This window comes from Mauremys mutica, chromosome 12 (assembly GCF_020497125.1).
Source record: "Mauremys mutica isolate MM-2020 ecotype Southern chromosome 12, ASM2049712v1, whole genome shotgun sequence".
Lineage (NCBI taxonomy): Eukaryota > Metazoa > Chordata > Testudines > Geoemydidae > Mauremys > Mauremys mutica.
The window spans coordinates 39255818-39281704 of NC_059083.1; the positions used below are offsets into that span (position 1 = coordinate 39255818).

The 25887-nt window shown below is 43.6% G+C and overlaps 1 long non-coding RNA gene across 1 annotated transcript; it reads right to left on the reverse strand.

The window, feature by feature from the left end:
* Nucleotides 1–2186: 2186 nt before the first annotated feature.
* On the reverse strand, nt 2187–25857 carry LOC123344822. The gene is made up of 3 exons (XR_006572670.1): nt 25691–25857; nt 17411–17521; nt 2187–2309 (listed from the first exon to the last, which is right to left on the reverse strand). It is a non-coding gene; the product is annotated as an uncharacterized LOC123344822 (long non-coding RNA).
* Nucleotides 25858–25887: the final 30 nt, after the last annotated feature.

Below are 25887 nucleotides of genomic sequence, written 5' to 3' on the forward strand. Positions count from 1 at the left end.
CTATTAAAGGTCCTGTGGGTCCTGTAATGCTCAGCATCATGCCATCTAAGTTCCTTCTTGGGGTCCACCCTAAGACAAATAACTTAGTAAATCAAGTAAAGTGAGCTCAGGACTGCACACATAAGGTGTGAACAATAACTCTGGCAGTTCCAAGTGAACACATGCAGTTTAAATCAGCACTAAATCAGTTTTAGTTACAATATTCTTAGATTCAAATCCTATAATTTCAGTCCAGTTATATTCTTAAGATTGGGGTAAATTCTCTTCCTAAGTTACTTTAAGGCTTTATTCCTTTTTACTATTTCTAGTGTCATTCCTTTCTTTTGCACTGTTTGAAATAAGGATACTTTTTAATTATTGGATGGAAGTTGTTAGGGTTTTGATTTTAGTGTTTTCTAGTTAAGAGGACCTACCAGCCCAAGAGTATGGTTTTGTGGAACAGATCTGAACACTGGTGGATTCAGTGTGGTAGGAAAACAATAATTAAGCTCTCCAAGGCCAAATTTTGACTTCCTTCCAAGCACAGATGTTCCCTGTGGAATTTTAGCAATAAGCATTGATTTCCAAAGTCTTTAGGTACTTCTAAGCAGGTGGAATTTCTCACCCTTCCTTCTGTGGTTTCGGGTGCAGTCTTTTTCTCCATGTTGGGACTTAGGATTCTGTCCTAAAAGAAGTGTCTTTTCCCCTAAGCTGCTTATCATTAGGATTCTGGATTTTAGCATCCCAGGATCTAAATTCTCGTCCTTAGAGAACAAGAAAATCACTTTCTCTTAGAACATTTCTTATGTGGGATGTATCAGTTTCCTCTGAATCAGGTGTTGATCTGCCGAACATGATTTGCCAGATGCAGGATTTTGCTGGACAAAGTTTTTGGGCTTGACAATCTTTTTTATGTATCATCTCTCCATTTGGTTGCATTGAGGGGGTAGTCTACCTCAAAAGTACAGACCTGGCAATTTTCTATTGGCTTTTCTTTTGGGGAGCCATTTCTTTTAACTGCAGATTGTCACTCATTAACTGGCCAAGTTAAAATGTCATGGCAAATTTCCTGCCCATCCACTAGGTGGCATTTGTGCTCCACAAAAGGGTTTCCAGCCTCCTCTTGGACTCCTAATAGTTTAAAAAGGATTTTGACTCAATTTCCTGTTGCTACTTCTTCATGAGCCATTTAAAAACAGAATATGTTTTCTTATATTTTGTTATAACTTGGTAATTATCTTCTGGAAGCTTTATTCTTCTTTCTTTTTACTCAACTTTAATTTCAAGAGAGCTTACTTCCATCCCACTTCCAAATGCAGGAAGAAATTACCCCTAGTTTGATTCTAATTTTAAGAACTTCCAAGTTCATTATAAAAACAGTATCTTGACTCCATATGGTTATTTTAAGCATTGTCAAAGATTCTTCAAAACATTAGTAACAAAACAAGAGGGCAAATTCTTACTAATAATGTTATCTAATGTAACTGCACAATTGTTACACTTAAATTTAGGGATGTTGTATAAAGGTTACTAATATATGAGCATATACTACAACTTTACGCACCAAAATCTCATTTTGTTAGTAAATCTCTTTTCATGTATATGAATACATCCAACTGCATACATCTCCACAAAACCCTGCTTTATTACCAAAAAGCCTTTCGTGGGTTTTTTTGGCATTAGTTTTATTTTTCCTAGGATGTCTAAACATTGGTTGTTTACTTTTCTTCATCTTATGAATTAGGACAGAGGTCAGCAACCTTTCAGAAGTGCTGTGCCGAGTCTTCATTTATTCACTCTAATTTAAGGTTTCGCGTGCCAGTAATACATTTTAATGTTTTTAGAAGGTCTCTTGCTAGTCGTCTATAATATATAACTAAACTATTGTTGTATGTAAAGTAAATAAGGTTTTTAAAATGTTTCAGAAGCTTTATTTAAAATGTAGATCTTATCAGTCTAGTGTGATCCTTGCCCTTGCTTTTCCTTGCTGAGTTTTCCAATGTCTGGCATGTATTTGGATAGTTTAAGCTGTGCACAGGCTTCTGAGTGATCAGTTGTTAATCAGCTTTGAGAGGGACAGAGGACAGATTTCATGTGTGAAAATACCTGTTCACACAGGTATATGAATCCAAATGCTGAAAGCATTGCAAATGAAATTTTCTTCAAACAGTTAAATTTCACTGGCAGGGACGTCCCTCAGGTCAGAATATCTCCCCATGATCTCTCTTGGTAGCTTCAAGTGCGCTCCACAGATCTCCAAACTTTGATGCCCACAGTTCTGAGCTTTTTAACTGAATGAGCTGCATTTCGAAATCTTCAACACCCATCCACTGAAATACAGACAAATCCAAGTCACTTTCATTGAACTTTTCAGGTTTAATTCGAAAAGAAAGCATTGGGCCAAATCGCTGGAAATCTTGAAATTTGCCTGAAAATTCTGATTCCAGTTCTTGCCTGTACATTCTAATCTCAACGTCAAATGCAGTGCGCTGTTCCACATGGCGTGATAGTGATGTAAGCAGCAAATCAGGACTTAAAAATATCCCAGTACAGTGATGCTTTAACAATTTTTAAGGTGAGGGTGCTGAGCTGTGCCCCCTCCTGCCCCTGTCTGCACCCCTCATTGGCCCAGGCTGGGGCTGGTGGGTCTCAGCTGGGGTGGTTGCAGAGCCCCAGGCAGTGTCTGGGACCCCAGGCTGGCAGCAGAGCCCCCCAGACTGGTGGCTGGGACCCAGCACTGGCAGCAGGCTCAGAGGGGCTGGCGGACGGAACCCTGGCTGGCAGGGGGCCGGCAGCTGGTACCCCAGGCTGGCAGCAGAGCCCCTGAGACTGGTGACTGGCAGGGGGTAGGTGGAACCGAGAACAGCCTCTGGCCCGTGTCTCTGCCCCCCATGCTGCCGTCCCCTGGCTGGAGCTGTGTCAGGGTAATAGCCACGCAGGCTGCTGTAGGGAGCCACGGACCCTCCTGCCCTGGGTGGGGGGCCCACGGGGTGGGGACATAGGCTGGGGCCTGCTCTTGGCCCACTCCACTCCCCCTGGGCAGGTGGAAGGTCCGCAGCTTCCGGCCCGCTGCGGCTTCTGGCTTGGCTGGAGGCAGGGCCTTGGGTAGAAGGGGTGGGGCCACAGATGGGGTAGAGGCCCCTGGTCCCCCCACATTTTGGAAGGATCCACTACCCCTGTGGCAATGCCATTTGGCTCCCTCTCTCTGGCCCAGTCTGGTCAGGACATTTTTTAGGACTAGAATGAAGTCGAGGGTACCAGGAGATGATGGGGGTGGCAGCCATAACAGTGAAGCTCATTCCAATGGCCAATTTTTTACCTCAAAGTCTCTATAGTTAAGGACCCCAGAAAACTGCTGAGCAGTGCAGCTGACATACTGTGGGGGGCAGCACTGTCTGCTGCCAACTGGGGAATCCTGCAGGCTGCAATACACCAGGCTGCTACCACTGCCTGTGCCTCACTTAGCCTGCAGGCAGCACAGAGAGGAGGCCCACAGCAGGGCACAGAGGTGGCTGTGGGGCTGTTTCAATTCATATGCACTGTGAGGTCTCAGGGGCTTGGTGATGCAGGGTTCCCAGAGGCAACCTGGAATAATGGGGTGCCCAGCGCTGGCCCTGGGAGGATGGTCCTAGACTAAGAAGGAGTCTAGTCTGTGAAAGAAGCTTATTGGAACATCTCTGAGGGTGAGATTTACCTGTATTCAGTTTCTCAGTGTATTAGGCTTAGACTTGTGTGTTCTGTTTTATTTTCCTTGGTAACTTACTTTGTTCTGTCTGTTATTACTGGGAATCACATAAATCCTACTTTTTATACTTAATAAAATCACTTGTTTATGAATTAACCCAGAGTAAGTGATTAATACCTGGTGGAGCAAACAATGTGCATCTCTCTCTATCAGTGTTATAGAGGGCAAATACTTTATGAATTTACCCTGTATAAGCTTTATACAGAGTAAAATGGATTTATTTGGCATTTGGATCCCATTGGGAACTAGGTGTCTGGATGCTGGAGACAGGAGTACTTGCTGAGCTGTTTTCAGTTTAGTCTGCAGCTTTGGGGGCATGGTTCAGACCCTGGATCTGTGTTGCAGCAGGCTAGCGTGGCCCAAGCCGGCGTTGGTGCATCATGGGTTGCCAGTGCAGAGGACGAGCCTTGTCCTGAGGGCACCACACACAATTTTGCATCCATGTTTTAACATCATTTTTCAAACACTCTCATTCTGCTACTTGCTCCAGCCTTTTTAATGTCCCTTCCACTTCTTCATGTGTAAACTGATGGGCTACATTAAGTAACTTTTTTTTTTTTTTTTTTTTTTGAACTTGGTTAGGGTGGTCTGTAGTGCCATCTGTTGGCTCAGATGTGTCAGCACAGACCCTTTTTTTGAATTCTGATTACAACTGCTAAGTCATGCTGTTTGGCTATTGTATTTACCTGATTATTTCAGGTGGCCTCCATACCTGTTCCTTTACTGTGTGCCTTTACATGTCACACCTGTAACTGTTTAGGGTTCTTTGTTACCCACTGGTAAATTAATTTCCATACCTCTGAATCTGCAATAGCCGTTTTATCTGCTGCTTTTTACCTGTTTTTTTTTTAATTTTATATTCAGAACTGTATCCGCTTCACACAAAAATTACTGTCAGCATAAATATACATGGGCCATGGGGAATTTTTATATTGCCTTAAAACCTGATAAATTGCATGGAGCTCAGCATGCTGAGCCAATCCATGGTCTAAATGTCCCTGAATGACGTCCTTTTCTAAGTTAATGGCAGCATATTTTACACATTTTCTTTTACTACTATTGCGCTCCCATCAGTAAACCACACGTGCTTTTTTTGGCCCACGGAATTTAATTCTTCCAGTGGGGGTGCCTCTACCAAGGCAATTCTTTGCTCCAGAGTGAGCTTTGGACATCTATGTTGGTTCCCTTTTTCAATTAGGGCACGTGTTAGCATGGGCCGGCTTTAGGCCAATTCCAGCAATTCCCCCGAATCGGGCCCCGCGCCTAAGAGGGTCCCGCGCCCAGTGAGAATCCCTTCCCTGGCTAGAGGCGCCTTTTTAATTTTTACTCACCTGGCGGCGCTCCGGGTCTTCGGCGGCACTTCGGCGGTGGGTCCTTTGCTTGCTCTGGGTCTTTGGCGGGGGGTCCTTCAGTGCCGCCGAAGACCTGGAGCGAGTGAAGGACCCGCCGCCGGAGACTTGGAGCACCACCCGGTGAGTACAAGCCCCATGTGTTTTTTTACATTTTTTTTTTTAATAGTCGTCCCTGCCGGGGCCCCATTGAAACGGTTCCAATTGGGCCCCGCACTTCCTAAAGCCGGCCCTGCGCAGCTCGGACACTGTTTCCGTGGTTATCCCTCTGTTAACTAAAATAAGTGTCCACTGGGTCATTTGGGTGTTTGAGACTTTGCCTCCCATCAATCTCCCTAATAAAATGTACTTGAGAGGAGTGTGGGTGCTTTGGATAGAAATAGGGGCTGTTCCTGTAAGAGGCTCAAAAGATTGTACTGCCCAGATGGCTGCTAGACACTCACGTTCACAGGGGATCAAAATTTATTTCTGCTCCTTGTAATTTCCTGGATTCATATGCTACTGGCACTAGCTTTCCCTCTTTATTATTTTGTAATAGTGTGGCAGCCAAGGCCATGTTATTAGCCGCCAAATGAATAACAAAAGGTTGTGGCTCCTTAGGGAAAGGCAGGGTGTGAGCTGTGAGAGCCTTTTATTTTAGCAGGGTTAAAGCGGAGTCCTGTTTTCCCCATTCCCATTTTGTTTTTGAGCTGTTTCCACAATGGGTGAGTTATTTCAGCATATTTATAAATGCGTGGTCTAAGAAAATTGAATTCTCCTAGGAGTACCCTTAAAGAGCGGGTGTTGATAGGGGTCAGCATTTTTACCAGTGCCCTTACCCTCCTCTGATCTACCTGTCTCCCTTCTTGTCCAACGACTATGCCTAGGTATGTAACCTGAGGTAGCACCAATTGAGCCTTGGCTAAGGCCACTTTGAATCCCGTTTCCTGAATTAGTGCCAAAATTTTGCTGTTAGTGTTTGAGGTTGTGCCTCAGTTTCCCCAAATATTAAAATGTTGTTTACATACGAAAACACAAAAGGCCTTTCTTGTGGACTCCACTGGTCTAGCATATCCACAACATGCCGATGGGCAATAGCTGGGCTGTTGTGATATCCCTGGAGCAACTGATAAAAGGTCAATTGTTGCTCCTTTATTGTAAAGGCAAAGCGATCTTGAGAGTCCGGCTGTAGGGGTATGGCAAAGAAACAGCCAAATCAATAACTAAAAAGTGCAAGCCACATATCAATATTTCTATAACCTGTGTCATATCAGCCACAATAGGGGCCATAGGGATGGTGCCCTTATTGATTTTTCTATAACTTATTGTTAAACACCAGGATTGGCCGTTTGCCTCTAGCACTGGCCACACAGGGGAGTTAAAGGGTGAATTCGTATTTCTAATGACCCCCTGTTCTAATTCGTGGATGGTTTGCATCAATTGAGCCTTTGCCTCTCTCAGGTAAGAGTATTGTTTTTGGGGAGGCACAATTCCCCAACAATCTTAACACAAGCATTCATTTTACCACAATCTGTGTGTGTGTGTGTGTTTTCCCCCCCCTGAGTCCATACTGAGGGGAATTTCAAGCGCCACTTTTCAGCTTGTTGAGCTGCAAGTGTGGTTACTGGTCTCTCTCCCCCTTTCATTAATATGATATCCTGCCTGATTTTTCCTGAATGGGGAGGGGGAATTTCTAACTTCCAAAGGCATATTGATTACCATGTTGTTTTTGAATAGCCAGTCGGATCCCAGAATAATTTCATCAACCATATCAGGAGTTTGGATCAAATCCCCTCATTTCTCAAACCCTTGCACCAAAAAGAGGACTTGAGTCCATTCCCACCTGAGACTAGGTTTCCTTTGAAAGGATTTTAAAGCTACCTGTTTAATTTTTTTGTTTTGTTTTGTTTTTTTAATTTTGGGGCTGTTTTGATTAAGGATACAGTGACTCCTGTATCTATTAAAGCTAGTGTAGGGGTATATCCATCCTGCTGAATGTACACACATGGTCATCCCCTGGGATCCCAAGAGATCTTGCCTACGAACCTCCACCTCTGTGCCCCTACTGGTGATGGGGGGTTCCTCATTCAACGGGCCCCTCTATTCTTGCCCCAGAAAAGGGACTGGGTCCGGGAAGCATTGCAGCGAGGAGGAAGAGGGTGGTGCACTAGGAGTTATGCTAGTCACCTCTTTTGGTGGGGTTTGCAACCTCATGGCTTCCCTGACTAGTTCTAGTGTAGGGGCCCTGTTCTACTGTTTTTGGTTTGCCCTGTGCTGCATTCGTGTTCGCCAGGCTATCTGGCAAACTTCATAGAATATCAGGGTTGGAAGGGACCTCAGGAAGGCATCTAGTCCAACCCCCTGCTCAAAGCAGGACCAATCCCTAACTAAATCATCCCAGCCAGGGCTTTGTCAAGGCTGACCTTAAAAACCTCTAAGGAAGGTGATTCCACCACCTCCCTAGATAACCCATTCCAGTGCTTCATCACCCTCCTAGTGAAAAAGATTTTCCTAATATCCAAGTTCATTTTCTGTGTACCCACCTCTCTCCTTTGATTGCTGGGAGGAGGCTGTCTGATATTGTCAGAAATCTGGTTATAACTGATCTCCTGGTTTCCCCATCCACGGGAGCAGCCTCTAGTATATCCTCCTTGGGACCCCGTGATTCCCTTTGTGCCACTTTTATTGGTGGAAGTGCTGGTTCTAATGCAGCTACATAGGCAGCTCTTTCTTTTTTTTATAGTGGGCTGTGATCCAGAATGGGTAGTTATTTGTTGGACTGAGCCTCTTAGTTCCCTTAGGGTAGCTGGGCGACCCTCTTGCCAAATTCCAAGTCTCCTGGAGTAGTAGGGGGGTTAGGGAAGCAGCACAGTCTCTTAAGGATTGTACACTGAATGCCACTATATCCATCACTGTGGCCTTGCCCAAAGGTGTTAAACCTTTCTTTATCTGCATCTGACCCCATCGGGTTAAATAATTCTCAGGGTATTCATGAAGAGCAGAAGAATATAATTGTTTCTTTTGAATTATGATTATTATTACGATTATTATTAAGACTTTATTAATATGACTTTATTTTGTATCAAATGAACAAACAGAACTTCATGAGTAAAGTTTTATGAATGAAACAGCGTTTGTTCATAAAACTGGCTATCTCAATAACTGACTGTCAGGAAGGAGTTAAAATTCAGCCCGCAGAAAAGATAGAAACTGCTGAGAAGCAAGGATACAGGTTCTGTCAATACATGATAACCTAGTTCAGCTTATCAGTAAGAAGGAACAAAGCTTGTGCCCATGGAAAGGAACAATTCAGTGAGGAAAACAGGATTGAGCCCAGACAAACAAGCAGGAATATTTCAGTAGAACAAATGCCACTGACAGTTGTAAACAATTGATAAGCTTATGCCTGCTGTCAAGGTTCCTTCCCCACTCTGGACTTTAGACTACAGATATGAAGACCTGCATGTGAACCCCTAAACTGAATTACCAGCTTAGATTTGGTTTTGCTGCCACCACTCCGAAATACTAACTCCCTTCCCTGGATAGTCTTGAGAGACCGATCCAACCCCTTGGATCTTAACAAATGAGATTTTAACCATCCCCTGTCCTTTCCCCCACCAAATCCTGGTGAGTCCAGATCCAATCCCCTTGGATCTTAAAACAAGGAAAAATCAATCAGGTTCTTAAAAAGGCTTTTAATTAAAGAAAGAAAAGTAAAAATCATCTCCATAAAATCAGGATGGAAAATAACTTTACAGGGTAATCAGATTCATAGAGCCCAGAGGAACCCCCTCTAGCCTTAGGTTCAAAGTTACAGCAAACAGAGGTAAATCCTCTCAGCAAAAAGGAACATTTACAAGTTGAGAAAACAAAGATAAAACTAACATGCCTTGCCTGGCTTTACTTACAAGTTTGAAATATGAGAGATTTGTCCAGAAAGATTTGGAGAGCCTGGATTGATGTCTGGTCCCTCTTAGTCCCAAGAGCAAACAACCCCCAAACAAAGAGCACAAACAAAAGCCTTCCCCTCCCCCAAGATTTGAAAGTATCTTGTCCCCTTATTGGTCCTTTGGGTCAGGTGTCAGACAGGTTACCTGAGTTTCTTAACCCTTTACAGGTAAAAGAATTTTGGTGTCTCTGGCCAGGAGGGATTTTATAGTATTGTACACAGGAGGGCTGTTCCCTTCCCTTTATAGTTATGACACCCGCCCAGTAACTTAGTTCTTAGAACAGAATAAATCCTCCCTTCACAGCCCACTGGATATCTGTAAGCACTCATCCCTACCTCCCCTCCTTCCCCCACAAGGTAGTCATAGATGTTTGATGTAATTAGGATAACCTCTATATGTACGTACTGTTCTTATTTTTATCTTTGTTTAGGGTTCTCTCGACTTGTAACAATGTCTGTCTCTGTATGTACAGATAAACATAAATGAATTGATAAAAGAATGTATACAACTGGCCTCTATGGCACCATATTTTCAAAGTTACTTGTCAGTCTTCCCGGTACTGTAAATAAACTCCCTTCAGTACTGTCTGTGCTTGCCTGATTCCTTGGGGGCGGGGAGAGGGAAAGAATCTTTTTGCCTAACATGGCTAGATGGCAATAAAGCCGCTCGTTAAGTCTGCAGCTGTTCGGTTCAATTACTGTCAGCTTGTTAGAGCCATAGCAGTTCGGCCGGCTGCTCTTGCAGTTTCAGTTCAATTGCTGCTTGGATCACTGTTTCAACATTGTAACTCCTGTTTACTGTTTGACTCCTAACATTGTAAATTGTTCATTACACTTGTTTTGATAAGACTCCATATTGTAACTAAAACTCCATTTTGAAATGCTTATTCCATTTTGCAAAACTCTGCTGTAACCTTATTAACTTAATTCAGATGTGTGAATGATGGAATCCAGCCCCAGCCTGTCCTGATAAAGTGAAGTGCAAACACCAGCGACTGAAGATGCAGACAACAGCCCTGAAAAAGTGAAAAGAGTCCACCCTAAAAAAAAAAAAGAACAAAGGTGCAATTGAAACAAGATCAAAGTCATGTCCGAGGCTGAAAGTCATGTCTGGAATTGACGGGTGATCAATCACACAGTACCCAGAGGCAGCATGACACAGCAAGACCCAGAGATTCTTGTTCAAACTAAAGCCTATACAAAGAATGGGTGAGATAGAAGACTGGGTAACGTTCTGCTGCCAACATCGAAGGGCATCGGTGTGTGCCCGACAGAGACCCGGCTCTTCCTCGTGCCTGGCTTTCCTGGCCAGTTAGCCACCATGAGCTGTGAACTCAAGCTGCAAACCCAAGCTATGGACTCAAGCTACATTCAGAACTGGTAAATATACAGCAGCTGCAGAACATTTGATGTGTGTGTGTGTGTAGGTATTCGGTATTGGCTATCGGTTATAAATCAAATTATGGTCTCATAATAAATGTGGCATATTACCTTGTCCCCTGGAAAGATCCTGTGTATTTTTATCAGCATAACATTCATTGGGCTCTTGCGTTGTGGCTATGGCTTGTGCTATAAAATTGCGTCTGCCTATTTGCTCTCCAAAAAGTTCCATTGGAGTCAATATGCTGTTGTTCTTGTTGACTCTAATTCTCTCTAGGACCCGCTGAATCTCTGAAGCCACACAGACGCCCATCAAGCTTCAGTGGCGTTCAGCTCTTCCCTTATAGTGAGCAAAAACGCATTAGAACATCATCTGGAGAAATTGTCCTTTTTTAGGGGTCTCAACTATCAGCCATGGCTTTTAAGTCAGTTGTACTTCCCCCTCCCTCTGCAGGTGTTGTGACTGTAGTTCGTCGTATGGCTGGAATAGGGTTTGGGTTAGGTTCCAATCCCTGGGGCTCCTCCCATATATCTCCATTCCAAGCTTCACTAGGGTCCCATTCTCCCTCCCATTCGGGTACTTCACCATCTTGGGCTTCGGCCCATTCTCCTGCTGTCACAGCTGCTACTTGGTGGGTAGCAAACACCAATTTTGTTTTAAGGCATTTAATAATAGATTCACAGCAGTTGTTATTGGCAGGGGCTCTACCTTGTTCTAACGTTGTTTTTTTTTACCATTTCTTGTAAAACCAGATTTTGGTTTTTTTTATTTGTTTAGATAATTCACTTTTTTAAATTTTTGAGAATGTCTAACTGGCTTTGGACCCCAGTGGCTGGTATTTTCCATTTATTAGTTTCTTGTTCAGATACACTGAGTTTTTTTATGCAGTGTGGTGTTCTCCTCCTTGCAGGTAGCCAAGAGAAGAAATGCCTCATTGCATGCTTCCCACAATAGCCAGATTGCAGCTGAGTCTCTTTTTATTGGAGTCTATGGCCTGTAGACCAACAGATATTTTGCCAATTTATCTTCCAAATCAGCTATAGTATGGACATCAGCTAATGCTTGTTCAGTCCATGTGCTGTGCCCAAACTTCTGCAAAATTGTCTTAAAAGGAGTCATTTCCTGTATGAATGACAATTTTTTCTGCTCTTTTTGAACTCTGTCCTTAGGGGACTCCTTTTGCCTAAACATATTTATTTATAAATCTTTTACCTTTATAACTTTTCTGTGCCCATGCAAGTGCTGGGACTTACACAACACAAGTCTATTCCCACTAAAAACTCTGCCTGACAGAGCAGGAGGGGGAAACGCTAAGCCCCTTTTGGGCTCGATCCTGCTACAACTGAGGGTATATTCACCTATGCAATTTTTCCCTGACAGATGGGTCGGAGTGAGGACTCTAATCCCTCCCCTATTGCCCGGCACTTCTATGACCGGGAATGTGCACACCTGAATGATAAATCACTTTATACATATGGTATAACCTTTTAGCAATATTTGGCAGTATTTTCAACAATCACGGTGCATGTCTTCCCCCTTTTGCAATTCTCCACCAAAAACATTATGCTGATAAGAAGCACACAGGATCTTTTTCAGGGGAAAAGGCAATACGCAGTGTTTATTGAACATACAACAATTAGCATATGCATTTAATCACACCACACACACACACACTGCCCCGCCAGTCGATATTATAGTTACCAGCTAGGTTGATCATGGGTAGGTAGGAGCCCAGTTCTTTCGGTCACAACACGATGCTCCTGGGAAGTCTTGGCAGGACGAACCCAAAATTTCATGGCAAGTCACCCTGTTTATATAGTGATTTTCCTTCATTGGGACCAATGAGTTTTGCACTGTCATGCCGTAATCAATTGTTTGCGTGCTTGTTATGTTTTTTTAAATTGTCCTCATTCTTTATCTTGTTCTTTCATTAAGTCTTTTAGGGAGTTATCCCATGCTGGTTTTGATTACAGCTATTTTGTCCCTATTAATAGGTGCCTGTCTTATTTTTAGAGTCATCAATCTGCCCTCCTTTGACATTTCAATAGGGGTGTGTTGCAGCCTTATGGTGACCTTGCGTATGTCTCCAGTTCTTCCCTAGAACATCTGGTTTAGTGATGGACTTCACACTTACTTCTTAACACACATTTCTCATTCACACACAAAACACAATTAATTTACCCAGAATATTTTGAACAGGAACATTAAGTTGCAATGCAAAAGAAAAACAATCATGGCATTCTTTTACTTATTTTAAAATGTTAAACCTATAACAAAGTGGTGACTCTCAAAGGTCTATTATTTCCTTGAAATCAGTCCAGACACACACAGATTCTGGCTGATGCATCTCTACCAATGGCACATTAGGCCAATCAATACATTTAATACATGCTATATTATCTTATTTTTTATTCTTCATATTAAATTATACAAAAATCCTACTACTACACTAGGACGAGTCCCATATGAGTATGAGCTTGGCAGGATCGCTTCATGACACTGCGGTCTCCAACCTCACATTTTTCCTGATTTTGTCAGCAGTGAGATTATTTAATTAACTAAATAAATAAATAGATAAGTTATGAAGGAATGATCAGAATTTTACCAGTAGCAGCTGGCCAACAAAATTCTGCCTTAGGAGACTGATAGCAGACTTACTCGTAGAAATACTAATTTTACAAGTGCAATTATTGTTTTTTTCCTCAGCCCTGGCCTCCTGCCTATCAGTAATGAACAATTAATGAAGGGTAAGGGTAGGGTAAGGGTACTTGTGTAGCCAGATGTGTATATTTTTGTCATATTTGAACAAAACTGTCTATATTTAGAGAGACTCTTCTTTTCCCCATATCTCCTTTAATTATTAATCGATTTTGATAAAATTTGAAATGGTGTCAGTTTTTTCTTTTTTAGAGACCCCTCATATTGCGAGGCCCTAATCTGTATCTTAGTTATCTTATGCCTTAATCCAACCCTGGGTGTAGGAAAATCCCTGCTCCCAGCCTCCCCTCCATTGTGCTGAGATCATCTCCCTCCATACGGCTGAGTCAGATTCCTGCCCCTGTGCTGCCCCTTGTGGCCATTTCACTCCTCTCCATGGGCAGAGACTCCCCCATGGCAGTAAATGCTGGGACTTTCCCAATGGTCTCTGGCCCCATTGCATTCACTGGCTCCCCTCCTTCCTGTCATTACATTCCTGCCCCCATTACCCACACACTCTAGAGGCAACCACCCTTATCCTGTTCCTATTGCTCAAGGCACAACCCTGTTAATTTAGCACCCATCATACTCTTCTGTGGTCTCAGGGCGTAACCTCACACTCTGCGGCTTTGCGGGGTCTTTTACCAGTGAAAGCACTTTACACAGTAATATCCTTAACCTCTATTTATGAACAAATACCAAAACAGAACGCTCACACACAGCATACAATGCTCACCCTTCCCAATAAGGCAGATGAAGTTTTCCTGATTGCCAGTCAAGATCAGGTCACTGGGGACTCCACCATTCTGTATGATGTAGTTTGCAGGGTGTTGAGTTCTGGAAGCTCTGATCTTGGGCTGGGTCCTGGAATTGGTTCCAAAAAACTTGCTTTTGAACCCCAGTTTATACAGTGAAATGTGAGTCCTGCTTAGCTGCAGTATTACAAAATAATTCTTTGACCAATCCTAACATATTGTAGAACAATTCTTTAACCAGTCATACCCCACCATCTTAGATGATTTTAGTCTTGTAAAATTAGTTATGTAACAAACAGAAACAAAGAACGAGACAGAAACCACACAAAAAATAGAGAAGTGGGGATCATAAAAGTAAAACAATAAAGAAGTAGAGATTTCACACCCACAACTGTTAAGGGATTCCTTGCCAGACAGAATGCTGTCAAACAAAGTTTTGGGTTTTTTTTTACACATTTTAATATCTGTTTTCTTTATCCAGTCATGGTGGGTGCTATTAGGACAGAATCTCCTTCTTAACAGCCTATTACACAATCTTTATGTAATTTAGATGGAATGTGGGGATGTGACTTTCTGCTTCTTGGCTCATGGCTCCTGCTCTCTTAATATGGCTGCAGAAAAAGGCCTCAGATCTTACAGATACTATATATAAAAGGGAGTAGTTCAGCCCAGTCTGAGCTGATGGAGGAAGAGAGCGTACACTTGCTATGAGCTCCTGCCAGGAAGCTGCTAGAGCTGAAGACTGTGAAGACCAAACAGGCCGAGTCCACTGTGGGGCCTCAGTCGACCATGGACACAGAGGGAGACAGACGGCCACTGCCGGCAGAGGAAATGTCAGAGCTGAAATCATACTAGGAAGCAGCCCAGGAAGAGCATTTTTTGAGATTAGAACCTGAACCCAGGGCTACTGGTTTTACAGAGCCCTGGGCTGGGACCCAGTGGAGTAGGGTGAACCCAGGTCCCCCTACCCCTTCCCATGCCTACTCTGGGTACAGCAGGCCCAAGGGATTGGGAGCTACTGCAAGAGATGGTGACTATTGGACACTGCTACCAGAGGCTAGAGCCGCTAGGCACTACAGCCCCAGATTGATTGATTCTCACCACTAGGCCTCACGGCCCTGAGGACAGGGGCAGCCATACTGACTCTGGCCATGGGGCCACTCTGCCCTGAGAGTAAGGGCAGCTCCCAGATCTCCGGCTACTAGGCCCAACTACTCTGACCGCAAGGAGCCACACTCATGGAAAAGGGGCATTTTCCCCCCTTTCTTTCCCCAACAGCCTGAAATCACACTACACCCTGCTACCTAAACTGGAATGCTAACAGAATGTGTAGCTGACAGTTCTACAGGTACAACACCCAGTTCCAACTTTCACAAGTAAAAGGCACAGCTCTTTTCTGCTTCTCTGAATTACTTGTTTCTGTCCTTATTGGAAAATCATTTCAAGAGACATTTCCCCTTTCTAATTCTTTGGATATTTGTAAATTCCCACATAAAGTACACAGCATTTCAGGTGATAAAATACTCTGGGTGGGTGTGACGTTCTGTACCTCCTGGGAATACCCTGCACCCCCATGTTCACTCTTATAAGATGATTGTGTGGCATCCAATGCACAGTTTCTCATGTTGGGTGTCTTCAGAAGACTCATGATGCACTGAGCATTGTTGTTATAGTAATGTAATGTTATGTTATAGGTTGTAATTTCACGTATATAGTTATGAGGCTGAAAATGTGTCCTCATGGCTTACAACAAGCCCAGACAAAAACTCTCCAAGAGCAGAGGGACAGTTCACACCTCAGCAGGGCATGTATGGGACAAACCCAACCCAGCCCGACAAGAACAAAGGACACTGGCCTAGGCAACAACAAATGATCTGTTGGACTCTCGAGTTAGTCACCCCCCCTTCCTTTGGTCAGTTTGGAACTGCAATGAGGTAATGCTCACATGATTCTGAAGGGGTGGGGGCAAAGCCAAGAGGGAAGAAAGAACATGATAAAAGGAAGAGACATTTGCCATGCTCTTCCTCTCTCTTCCACCTCTATATACAGACATCACCACCAAGCGACTGAAGCGCTGATCATAGGGGAGAGCCTGGCTGCGGTGAGAAGCATCTAAGTTTGTAAGGGCATTGAATGTGTTAAGATCAGCTTAGAATGCATTTTGCTTTTATTTAATTTGACCAAAACTGACTTCTTATGTTTTGACTTATAACCAATAAAAATCTATCTTTGTAGTTAATAAATCTGTTTGTTTACTCTACCTGAAGCAGTGCATTTGGTTTGAAGCATGTCAGAGACTTCCCTTGGGATAACAAGCTTGGTACATATTAATTTCTTTGTTAAATTGATGAACTCCTAATCTTGCAGCATCCAGCGAGCATAACTGGACACTACAAGATGGAAGTTCCTAGGGTTATGTCTGGGACCGGAGATAGTGGCTAGTGTCATTCATTTGCACAATCCAAGGAGCAGCTTACATGCCAGAGACTGTGCGTGAACAGCTCAGGAGTGGGGGTTCTCACAGCAGAGCAGGGTAAGGCTGCCTCCTAGAGTCAAGGATTGGAGTAACCTAGCAGATCACTGGTCCAGATAACACCAGGGGAATACCACAATAGGACTTTCACAACTGCCTTGGGGATCTGCACACTTGGTGCCAATTAATTTAAACAAAAATTGAGTATTCAGATCCCTTAGCCAGCTCTGAAAATCCCAGTATTGCTATATACACACAGATCACTGAAGGCCAATTTCTGCCCCTTGTGACCAGAAGAAAAAAACTTCAGCTGATCACTTATACTACACTATAGAGTTTATTGCACTGTTCCTATAGCAGGATCTCAGGGCTTGTCTATACCTACAGCACTGCTGCTGCACCACTGCAGCTGTGCCACTGTAGCGCCTAATGAAGACTCTACCTATGCTGACTGGAGATCCTCTCCATCAGTGTACGTACTCCACCACCCTGAGAGTTAGATTGGTATAAGCGAGTCGCTCAAGGCTGTGGATTTTCCACACCCTTGAGCAATGTAGTTATACTGACATAAGTTTGCAGTGTAGACCAAGCCTTAGGCTGAGTTAATCTTTTAGTGTAGATAAGGTAATTGCTAACCTTTCCATTTGCACTACTTTTCTCATTTGCAGCTCCTACTCACTTAGATGTAGGGAAGGGGAGATGCATGCAAAGATGTGGGGTGGAGGGGCAGTACTGGGCCCTAAGAAACCTCCCTCGCTCCTATTTTCTGTTCACTTTTTCTTGCAAACAGCCAAGTCACATATGTCAGAGCTCCGAGCCCAACTCACTAAGCCTCACTTGGGTGTTTCAAACAGCCATGCTGATCCCCATGGAACAGTTCAGAATCACATTCAATTGGGATCCCTTAGGGAGCTTTGAAGGGTTGAAGCCAATTGACACTTCTAATTTCAAATATGAAGTTATTATTCAGCCTCCTCCCAAATCCCATTACCTGAAACTCTTCTGAACATGAAATCAAAGCCCCTTAATCCCTGTATCTTTATTTTTGGTTTTATCTTTCTCTCATCTCCCTCCCCCCAAATCCCACCCTTTTGTTACTTCACCTCTGTGTTGCCTCCAGAAAAAGTAACAGACCAGGACAATGAGAACAACCAGGAGAGGCAGGATCACACAGAAAGCCACCATCCAGGGATTGGCTCTGGGGAAAAACAGCCCTGCAAGAGAAAGCGTCATTGACTTGGGAGCAAACACACGCAGAATGAAGACAGGACACTTTGACAAAGGTGACACTGTGACTAGTTAAAAGAACCTCACAGGGAAATACACCATGAGATGTGGCTCCTTTGTGCTTTATTATTAAGCCAATGAAAGTCCAGGTTTTAGTCTTCTTCCTGAGCATGGTTAATTAAAGGGAGGGAGTAGGGTGGAGCTCTGCTATGCTACACCTGTCTCCCACTGACACAAATTCAAGCATTCCCAAGGCTGCTCTAATAGATCCCTAAGCTGTAGCCAGGGCAGACTGGCTCTCAGAATCAGAGAGTTGTGACCAGCCTCCTGACACCCCCCGATTCTCCTGTTCTCAGTGGGGTTTAACCATACAAGAGAATCTGGCCCAAAATATGTTAATACAGGATTTTAATACAAACAAAATTTGAGCATGGAAATGTAGAGTAAAATTTCCTCCTACGTCCACTTTCCTGGGCCCTGGAGTGATGCTCACTATAGGGTCCTTGCTATGTGATTGCGGTGTATTGAAAACTGTAGAAATCACAAACTGTCACTTTGAATCCTGAGGGGTGTTCTGGTGCTGCTTGCAGGCTAGGGGGCTATGTCGGGACCATGCAATCTGGGTCCTCAGCTGTCAATCTGCAAAGAGCCAGCCTAGAGCAAGGTGGGCTATGTTCTGCCTCTGCTATGGGAGCAGCCTGCTTTCTCACTCTCTGTACATGGCTGTTGTGTGTTAGAGTTCTGGATTCTTAGGAATAAAGCAGGGTTACATTGCAGCCTTTAGGAAGAGTATTTATGTTTTGTTTCCAACTCTCTGTAGGTATGCTTTGAACACAACAATCACATGATATTGGGCATCCATAAGCTTATCAGCAGGGCAGCACTATGAGATCTCAGATGAATACTGCTTAACAAATGCATTTAAACATTTAGATATTATTATAGTGATGAATTACTCATTCTGTATTAACAAAGTTATTTGGTAGATCAGGGCCGGCTTTAGGCCGATTAATCCGATTCCCCCAAATCGGGCCCCATGCCTAAGAGGGCCCCGCGCCGGCACCTAAGAGTTTTTTTAATTTTTACTCACCTGGCAGCACATTTCAGCGGCGGGTCCTTCACTCGCTCTGGGTCTTCAGCGGCATTTCGGCGGTGGGTCCTTGAGTGCTGCCAAAGACCCAGAGCGAGGAAAGGACCCGCTGCCGAAGTGCCACCAAAGACTCAGAGTGCTGCCGGGTGAGTAAGAATTGGGCCCCCGCACTTGCTAAAGCCGGCCCTGTGGTAGATGATAATGCATACAAATCTGAACCTTTTTTCTAAAAGTTAAGATACTCTTAGCTAAGTGTTTGTTTCTATGTGTTTTGAGCCTGATCCTTTATTGCTAGCACTGCCAAAACTCCTATTGATCTGGTTATGCAATAATGGCAGGATCAGGCCCACTGTGTGACTATGAAATAAAAGAAACCCACCATATACATTCATGGGGTGATGCTGGCTGTGGAACTCTGCATTTACTGCCTTCTGTGCAATTAAGTACAAGTTACGGCTTGATCCTTAGTTCTCACTGGGGCAATTCTCCCACCATCCTAAACTCTCATTTAGGATGGTGGGAGATTTGCCAGAGTCTGCACTGCAGGACGGGGCCCATAGTGCAGCTCTTACACTGATGTGGTATTTTAGATGTAATCTGAGGCTATGTCTACACTACAGAGCATTTATCGACATGGCTGTGTCGCTACAGCCGTGTCACTAAAAGTTATGCAGTATAGCTGCTGTTTTGTTTGTTGGCTCTTATGCCAACAAAAAACTTCTACACAACGAATGGCGTTTGTATTATTAGCAGAAGAGTGCTCCTGCTGACAACATGCTGTTCACACTAGCACTTGTCGTGGCAAAATTTTTTCTTTCATGGGGGGAGGGAGGAACACTTCTGAAAGACAAAAGACAAAAGTTTTGTCATTCAATTGCCAGTGTAGACATTGCAGCTTTTAGTGACACGGCTGTGCTGCTACAGCCATGCCACTAAAAGGCACGCAGTGTAGCTGCTATTTGTCAGCAGGAGAGAGCATTCCTGGCAACAGAAAACTTCCACCCCAGTGAGCGGTGTTAGCTTTGTCGGCAGGAAAACGCTCCTGCTGACAAAGCACTGTTCATACCAATGCTTGCTGTCAGCAAAACTTTTGTCTTTCGGGGGTGTAAACAAAGCCTAAGTAGCAATGCTCAGATCATATTCCAGGCTCTCTTGTGCTATTCAGGAAAAATGACTTCATTAGCCAGATTTTCAGAACCTAGCAGCTCTCACTGAGAACAAGGGAGAATTCGCTCCCCCAAACCCACTGAGAACTGTGATCCTCACAGCACACACACACAGAGAAGTTAGATACAAACATACATACTCTTGCTGGAAGGTTGCAGCATAACATGACTTTATTTCTTAGAATCCAGAACCTTAACACACAAGAACCCCACAATAGAGAGAGGAGTGATCCCTAAGGCAGTGGGCACAACTCACCCCACCTTGCTTTATGTTGCAGTATAATGCTATGACACACTGTACCCCATATAACAACCTGTACCCCCAGGTTCACCATTGTTATATAGTTATGATATATTTTGTACAAAGTATGCCTTGTGAGGTATCACTGGAAAATTTTTAATCTACTGAACATCATTGTTCTGTTAAAATGTGTACATCAGCATTGTATGTGGAGCTATGAGATTTTATTATGTTTGTAAATGAAATATGTTGTAATTCTGGGGAATGCCCACAGACTAGCTTCTCAGAGATGACAAAGAGCTGACCACAGGTGTTAGAATGCTATTAACTGCTGAAGCAACCATTCATAAGAACAGAAGAACGACCATACTGGGTCAGACCAAAGGTCCATCTAGCTCAGTGTCCTGTCTTCTGACATGCATCCGACGAAGTGGGTATTCACCCACGAAAGCTCATGCTCCAAAATGTCTGTTAGTCTATAAGGTGCCACAGGACGCTTTGCTGTCTTCTGACAGTGGCCAATGCTAGTTGCCTCAGAGGGAATTAACAGAACAGGTAATCATCAAATGATCCATTCCCTGTCACTCATTCCCAGCTGCTGGCAAATAGAGGCTGCCTTTTATCCACCATCCCTACCCATACTGGCTAATAGCCATTGATGGAGCTATCCTTCATGAATTTATCTAGTTCTTTTTTGAACCCTGTTATAGTCTTGGCCTTCACAACATCCTCTGGAAAGGAGTTCCACAGGTTGACTGTGTGTTGTGTGAAGAAATACTTCCTTTTGTTTGTTTTAAACCTGCTGCCTATTAATTTCATTTGGTGACCCCTAGTTTTTGTGTTATGTGAAGGAGTAAATAACACTTCCTTATTTACTTTCTCCACACCAGTCATGATTTTATAGACCACAATCATATCCTCCCTTGGTCATCTCTTTTCCAGGCTGAAAAGTCCCAGTCTTATTAATCTCTCCTCATATGGAAGCCGCTCCATACCCCTAATCATTTTTGTTGCCCTTTTCTAAAACTTTTCCAATTCCAATATATCTTTTTTGAGATGGGGCGACCACATCTCCATGCAGTATTCAAGATATGGGCATACCATGGATTTCTATAGAGGCAATATGATATTTTCTGTCCTATTATCTATCCCTTTCTTAATGATGCCCAAATCTGTTCACTTTTTTGACTGCTGCTGCACACTGAGTGGATGTTTTCAGTGAACTATCCACAATGACTCCAGGATCTCTTTCTTGAGTGGTAACAGCTAATTTAGACCCCATCATTTTATATATATAATTGGGATTATGTTTCCCAATGTGTATTACTTTGCATTTATCAACATTGAATTTCATCTTCCATTTTGTTGCCCAGCCACCTAGTTTGAGAGATCCTTTCAGCTCTTTGTAGTCTTCCTAGGATTTAACTATCTTTAGTAATTTTGAATTATCCGCAGATTTTGCCACCTCACTGTTTACCCATCTTCCAGATAATTTATGAATATGTTGAATAGAACAGCTCCCAGTACAGAACCCGGGGGGACAACACTATTTACTTCTCTCCATTCTACAAAATGACCATTTATTCCTACCCTTTGTTTCCTATCATTTAACCAGTTACCAGTCCATGAGAGGACCTTGTGACACTAAGTACCTCAGGGGAACACTCTGCACCCCTATGTTCATCCTAATAATATGATTGTGTGGTATCCAATGCAAAGTTTGTTATGTTGAGTGTCTTCAGAAAGCTCATGATGCACTGAACATTGTTGTTATAGTACTGTTGTAATTTCATGTATATAGTTATGAGGCTGAAAATTTGTCCTCACGGCTTACAACAAGCCCAGGCAAAACTCTCCAGGAGCAGAGGGCAGTTCACACCTCATCAGGGCATGTATGGGACAAACCCAGCCCAGCCGCACAGGAACAAAGGACACTGGTCTAGGCAACAACAAAGGATCTGTTGGACTCTCAAGTGAGTCACCCCCCCTTCCCTTGGCCAGTTTGGGATTGCAATGAGGTAATGCTCACCTGACACTAAAGGGGGGGGGGCACAAAGCCAAGAGGGAAGAAAAAACATGATAAAAGGGAGAGACGTTTGCCATGCTCTTCCGCTCTCTTCCACCTTCATCTACAGACACCATCTCCAAGAGACTGAAGCACTGATCAAAGGGGAGAGCCTCGCTGAAGGGCAACCAACCAGCCTGTGGTGAGAAGCATCTAAGTTTATAAGGGAACTGCAAGTGTTAAGATCAAATTAGAATGCATTTGGCTTTTATTTCATTTGACCAAAACCGACCTGTTGTGCTTTGACTTATAATCACTTAAAATCTATCTTTTGTAGTTAATAAATTTGTTTGTTTATTCTACCTGAAGCAGTGCATTTGGTTCAAAGCATGTCAGCGACTCCCCTTGGGATAACAAGCCTGGTACATACCAATTTCTTTGTTAAATTGATGACTCATATAAGCTTGCAGTGTCCAGCGGGCATAACTGGACACTGCAAGACGGAGGTTCCTAGGATTGTGTCTGGGACTGGAGATATTGGCTAGTGTCATTCGGTTGCATAATCAAGGAGCAGCTTACATGCCAGAGGCTGTGCGTGAACAGCCCAGGAGTGAGGGTTCTCACAACATAGCAGGATAAGGCTGGCTCCCAGAGTTTAGGATTGGAGTGACCGAGCAGATCACCAGTCCAGATAACACCAGGGGAATGAACTGACCATTTATTCCTATCCTTTGTTTCCTATCTTTTAGCCAGTTACCAATCCATGAAGGGACCTTCCCTCTTATCCCATGACAGCTTTCTTTGCCTAAGAACCTTTGTTGAGGGACTTTCTCAAAGGCTTTCTGAAAATCTAAGTACACTATATTCACTGGATCCCCCTTGGCCACATGCTTGTTGACCCCCTCCAACAATTCTTGTGGATTGGTGAGGCATGATTTCCTTTTACAAAAACCATGTTGACTATTCCCCAACAAATTATGCTAATCTATTTGTCTGACAATTTTGTTCTTTACTATAGTTTCAACCAGTTTGCCCGATAATGAAGTCAGGTTTACTAGCCTGTAATTGCCGGGATCACCTCTGGAGCCCTTTTTCAAAATTGGTGTCACAATATCTATCCTCCAGTCATTTGGTACAGAAGCTGATTTAAATGATAGGTTACAGACAGCAGTTAATAGTTTTGCAATTTCATATTTGAGTTCCTTCAGAACTCTTGGGTGAATACCATCTGGTCCTGGCGACTTATTACTGTTTAGTTTATCAATTTGTTCCAAAACCTCCTTTAATGACACCTCAATCTGGGACAGTTCCTCAGATTAGTCACCTAAAAAGAATGGCTTAGGTTTGGGAATCTCCCTCACATTCATTTAGTTTCTCTGCAATGGCCTTATCATCCTTCAGTGCTCCTTTAGCTTCTCAATCATCCAGTGGCCCCACTGGTTGTTTAGCAGGCTTCCTGCTTCTGATGTAGTTTTAAAAAAATTGCTATTACTTTTTGCGTCTTTGGCTAGCTGTTCTTCAAATTCTTTTTTGGCCTTCCTAATTGTATTTTTACACTTCATTTGTCAGAGTTTATGCTCCTTTCCATTTTCCTTACTAGGATCTAACTTCCACTTTTTAAAGGATGCCTTTTTGCCTCTCCCTGCTTCTTTTACTTTGCCATCAGGGGGGACTGTAAACAAAGGATTTGTCTGTCATCCCCAAAGATGTCTCAACCTTCACGTCCGCAGAAGGTATGAACAAGAAATTTACAATTCACCTGAAAGAGGCCTTGTATCTCATGTACGCAGGGAATCGTTTTGTCCATACCCCAATGGAGTTGATCCTCAAAGAGAGGAGGAGGGTATAAAATAAGAGACAGTGATCGCCACATTACCTTTCCTTCTCCATCTCTTCTCACAGCAACAAGATTGCTTGAAAGACAATAGGAGCATCATTGAATTGTGTGTGTGTGTTGGGGGAGGAGGTGTGATCCTAGCTGGAAGGCTTTCTAGTACGTATGGACTGCTGAAAGTTTTTGGGTGTCAGAAACCTTTTTGTGTTCACATCTCACTTAGCCTGTTAAAGTTTAGGAATTAGTTTGCAGTTTTATGTTTTTTTAAATTTCTTGTGTAACCAATTCTGACCTTTATGCCTTATCACTTATTACCACTTAAAATCTACCTTTCGCTAGTTAATAAACTTGTTTTATTGTTTTACCTAAACCAGTGTGTTTTGGTTGAGGTGTTTGAGGAATCTCTACTCAGGTTAACAAAGGCACCAGCAGAATCATTTCCTTTGATGAAATGACTGACTATTAATGAGCTTGCATTGTTCAGTAGCATGCTGGACACTACGGGATGAACATTTCTGGGTTGCGAGGCTGGGGCTGGGGAATTTGCAGGCGTCACCCTGTATGTAGTTCATGGGTGGCTTGGAGAGCATTCATGTAATTTTGTTTGGAGTGACTTTACATGCTAATGGCTGTGTGTGGACAGAGCCTGGAGATGCTGCTTTTCACTAGCAATGCAGTGTAAAAATCACCCTGCACTGGAGAGTTAAAGGGACACAGTGGTTCAACAGTCCAGAATGTACCCTAAGGGGTGTCACAAACACAAGTTTATTTCTTAGAATCCAGAACCTTAATAGACAAGAACCCAAACCCGGGGGAGGGGGACTGCTCCCTAGGGCAGTGGGCACAACTCACTCCACCTTGCTTTAGGCTGGCTTGTCTATTGTAACAATTAGTGTGCGGCAAGCTGGGGAGCAAATCCACCTTTCACCAGGCTGCTGCACACTAACTGTCTGTGAGGATCCTGTGACCATGCACTAAAATTCCCTGGTGCACTTTGATTTGTTCCTGTTTCAAAGCGGTGTAGTTGAAAGCACACTATGGAATTGTTAGTCCATGTAGCAGGGTCCACCCAGATAGTTAGTGCGCAGCAGGCTAGTGAGAGGCAGATTTACATCCCAGCCTGCCACAAAATAACTGTTCCTGTAGACAAGCCCTGATTCTGCTCGCACACTTTGCTACAGAGCCCTCTAACCTGCAAACAGGACTTGGAAACCCCCCACTCTTAAAGTGACAGCTTGCAATTCCAACACAGTCCTCACTATACCACAAGAACAAAGGAGAATTCCCTCCCCTCGCATTGAGAAGAGTGATGATTCCTGGATACTGAGTTGTTATGAAAATCTGGCCAATGGCGTATCAGCCTGCAAGGTGCTAAACACCCTCAGCTCCTACTGGAGTCAAAGGGTATGTCTACACTATAATTAGCACCCGCAACTGGCCATTGCCAACTGACTCAGACTCACTGGCCATGGGATAAGGGGCTGTTTAGTTGCAATGTAGCTGGCCTCAGGCTGAAACCTGAGCTCTGGGACCCTCCCACTTCACAGGGTCCCAGAGCCTGGTCTCCAGCCCAAGCATGAACTACAGTTTAACATCACCATAGCCCAAGCCCCTTAACCTGAGTCAGCCGGCACAGGGCACCAGCAGGTGTCTAATTGCAATGTAGACATATCCAAAGACAACTCTGGTTGCTCAGGATTTTCCAAGACGTGCTCAGCACCTTGAAGGTTCATACCAGTAAATAGGAGACCCAATAATAAATACTCTCTGCCCATGTCTGCAGTGTCTCTGTCCCATGTGCAGCACGGACAGGCACTGACCTGCTATGGAAAACGTTGACTCTCTCTCCTGGTTGAGTTGGGGGTTCCTGACACAGCAGGACACTTTCTGGTTGGACTCTTCCGTTATAACAATGGCAATCTCTGCTTGAAACAGGCCATTGGCCTCTTGGGATATTTTTTCAGAGTCTGATGGTAAAAGCTGCCCCTGGAGATCTCTCCATAGCGCCTAAGGTTCT